The sequence below is a fragment of the Salarias fasciatus genome, chromosome 2 (assembly GCF_902148845.1).
Source record: "Salarias fasciatus chromosome 2, fSalaFa1.1, whole genome shotgun sequence".
NCBI lineage: Eukaryota > Metazoa > Chordata > Actinopteri > Blenniiformes > Blenniidae > Salarias > Salarias fasciatus.
In genome coordinates, this window is record NC_043746.1 from 21902155 (window position 1) to 21905813 (window position 3659).

At 40.9% G+C, this 3659-nt stretch overlaps 1 long non-coding RNA gene across 1 annotated transcript; it reads right to left on the reverse strand.

Annotated features, from left to right (window-relative positions):
* Positions 1-2402: 2402 nt before the first annotated feature.
* Positions 2403-3659, reverse strand: LOC115407113 (uncharacterized). Its single transcript, XR_003933591.1, has 3 exons — positions 3476-3659; positions 3332-3360; positions 2403-3237 (listed from the first exon to the last, which is right to left on the reverse strand). It is a non-coding gene; the product is annotated as an uncharacterized LOC115407113 (long non-coding RNA).

A 3659-nucleotide genomic window follows, 5' to 3' on the forward strand; every position in this document is an offset into this window, starting at 1 on the left:
TGTTGTCAGCAGCTCAGAGGAGTCTTTTAAATGCTAAGATGAAATTTCAGATGCACGGTTGAACATGCATTTATTTAAATTGCACACTCTTCTACACTTCCCATTACTGCATTTATACGGGTGTGTGACTTAAAAAATATATAAATATAAAGAGAGATTCAGATGAGCCTTCACATTTTGATTGAGGTTTTTGTCTTGATATCAGTGTTTGTTGCTGAACAGCAACTGGATTTCCCCCCTGTGCAATTTAGAAAATATATGTCCGTGTATTATAAAGTTGTATGTAGAAACAGTTGGAAGGAAACCTACGGTGCAGAGCAGCAGGTGGAGGAGACGGCCCTGTGCAGGAGGAGGAGATGGAGCTGCTGTCATGGCAGGGAGTCTGGGAGTTCGGATGGGGAGACCAAACTGTCCTCACTGAATGAAATAGAATACACACACACACAAAGAACAATAAAGTCAAGTCAGTGTGGTTCAAACTCAGCCCTAACATGTTCTACTGTTCTACTCATTTCGAAAGTCCACCTTCCTCCTTAGGAGGGGCTTTAAAATGTGTGTGATAACTTTAGTAGAGCAATGCTCCCAAAAAACTGTTCAAAAAAATGTGTGAGCTTTCAGTCGACATGAGGGCTTTAATATTGACTGTCTCAAGTCTTTTTTACATAATAATGAAGGGAAAAACACGTTTCATTTCATTACATGAAGGAAAAGAATCAGACACAGAATCTTTATGCATATGCTGAAATTGAAAGTGCCTCAGAAAATAAAACTTTGTCCGGTGGTTATGTTAAATATCAAGCATGCTTTCAGCAGCGTTTACTGCTGGCTTTCTGAGTGTGATTACGTGACTTCGAGGACAATGACTGTAAACTCCTGAGAGTAGCAGCGTCTGAACACATTCTTTCACAAACTGTAAATCCAGATAACTCATTTTTCTACCTTATAACAAACTCTGATCACCAGAAACTCACCATTATCTTCCATCAGCGACTCCAGCAGCGCCGTGGCAGAGTCGTGGTCACGTCCCAGTGTTTACAAGTCGGTGGCTGTAGATTGTCCATCTGTTGGAACCATCCCCAGGTCTTTTCAGCCCCGCTGGTTGAGTTCTGGTCCTTGTTTCAGTTTTTCTTGGCACTGGGTTGCGGTTCGGTGGGCTCCGTGGTCCGCCACCAACTCCAGGTGGTCTTGAAAAAACGTCGAGCGGTACCAAGCTCCCGCTGGATCTTTTCATCCCCCACTAAACGAACGAGCATCTGAATCCTCCCAACAGGCCATGGAGTTACTGTCGGCTGCGCTGAAATTGTTTTAATTACTGTTATTCTGTTCATTTACCGTTTATTGCTCTTCTCTTTCTCCTCCGCATCAGAGCAAAGCAACATGGCGGAGCTCAGGTTTCGCTTCAGCCACAGCTGGTCGCTGATTGGTCAGTGATTGACCAATCAGCGACCAGTATGTGTTGACATCACATTTCCAGCCCGAATCAGCCCGAATAGACCCTGCTGTCGAGCAGGGCCGAAAACCTACCCGGGTTGCGTGAGAGCAGGCTGGTGGAAACGCCCGCAAGCGGGGTAGAGCTGAGTCGAGCCGAGTAGAGTAGGGGAGGTGGAAACGCGCCATAATGGACTGCCCTGACCAAATTCCACCCAAAGCATTTCTAAGCCTGCATCCTGAAGACTCGCAAATACACCAACTGCTATGACAAGAATGTCTGTGTCACTTGCCTTGATCAACACAGACTTTGTCTGCTGTGTGACTGCATGGAGGGCATGTGTGAAAATCCTGGAGTCAGCTTCTTCATGATTGCAAGGATGTAGACCTTCAAAGTTGATGGGTTTGTTTGACAAGACCTTCTCCCCTTTGGTCACAACTACGACATTGTCGGGACACATGGATACAATCTTGTCTGCTAGTACTCAAACAGTTCTGTCTTATTGTCACTGCCTCTGAGGAAGCTCAACCAGATGGGTGGAAGCTTGGTTTTATCTGTCACTCGGCGCTGACTTCCTTTGCCTCGCTTTGACCTTGTTTCAGCTTTGAAGCTTGAAGTCTTGTATACATCAAACACAATGTCTGTTCGCTCGTTCTTCGAGTAGCTCAGAATCTTTGACACTTTGTCACGGACAGCAGATTCCTCAAATGTCTTTGAGGTCTTTGGAGAGAGAGAGTGTACAAGAGCAGAATCATCAATAATGATGACATCACATTCTGCTATTTTGAGAAATGGTGGCCATATTGAAATTTTCTTTTTTTTTTTTTCCATCGATCTTTTTATTGAATATTTCAATTTTTTTTACATTTTAACATACACGGGCTTCAGTAGTGTACAGTGGTCAGTAGTGTTCAGGAGTACTGAACACTACTGAAAATACTGAACAAAATCAAAACAACAACTACAACAAACAAAGAGAACAAAAAAAAATGAAAGGGAGACATGAAAATTGCAGCAGAGGTTGGCAGTTGGTTGTGACCTGCATTCACCAATGCTCTGTCATTAAAGGTTGATTGATCAATTGATTTACCAATTTATTGCTCAGCTTAGACAGCCCTTGTCCCCATAAACAACCTCAACAAAAAATGGATAAAGAATTGCAGAACATGGATGGATATATTTTGCATAATTTTAAAGAAATAAATTAAATTTTGACTTTTGCTTTTCTGATTCAGGACCACACCTGAATCCTGTTGTCATTATGCAAACCATCTTGGCTCTCTGTGTTATTTTCATTGCAATCCCAATTTTTCTCAAGACACTGGAAGCATTTGGAAGAAAAAAAATCTCTCTTGCTGTTAAATTTACCCTCCTTTATCTGAAAATGTAACTGATTGATATAACTGATTAAATTAATAAGCCTCACGTCAAAGGCAACTGTGACTAAAGGTTATAGCAGAACACATAAATACACAAACACTTTATTAAAAGCTGTCTTGAAAAAGTTTCAGCAGATATAAATGGCAAAATGATGAATTATCATGTATCTGGTTTTAAACGACGGAACAGGATGGAAAATTGAGAAAACAACTTCCAACAAGCAAGCAATGCCACATGTTTGCTTTCTAATCCAAACCAAGAGCCTGGACAGCAGCATAGATCCTCTCTCTCTCAGACATGCTTACATCTCCTCTTCCACCACTGCTGGTCTTCATCATCGTAAAAACAGCAACAGAATAAATCCCTGAGTTGGTAACTTTTCTCCTGCTGAAGGTTGGTGCAGAATGGGCCAAAGAAGCTTCATCCCTCTGATGAAATACACAGAAATGGGGATAAATATCTGATGAATCTATACACAGAGGAAAACTGGATTGTATGTCAGTATTTATTTATAGATTTTACCTGCTGATTACTGCTGTCTGGTTCACCGTCTGTTTTCAATAGGAAAAAATAAAATATCTTTACTTTAATACTTTAATAAAATATCTGTAATTTACACCCACACATGGTGTGAAAATATTGTGATTCATAAGAAACCTATTTTACCATTTTTGCAATTCTTCTTCTTGTTGGTCCAAATGAGATAGACTGAACCAGCCACACTTCCAGCCAAAGCAACACAGACAATACAAAGAGCTAGTTCTGTGTTCGTCAGAGTTCTCATTTTGCGATCTGGTAAGAGAAAATATTCAGTTAATTTTTTTCTTTGGAAGTTTAGAAACCATTTTAC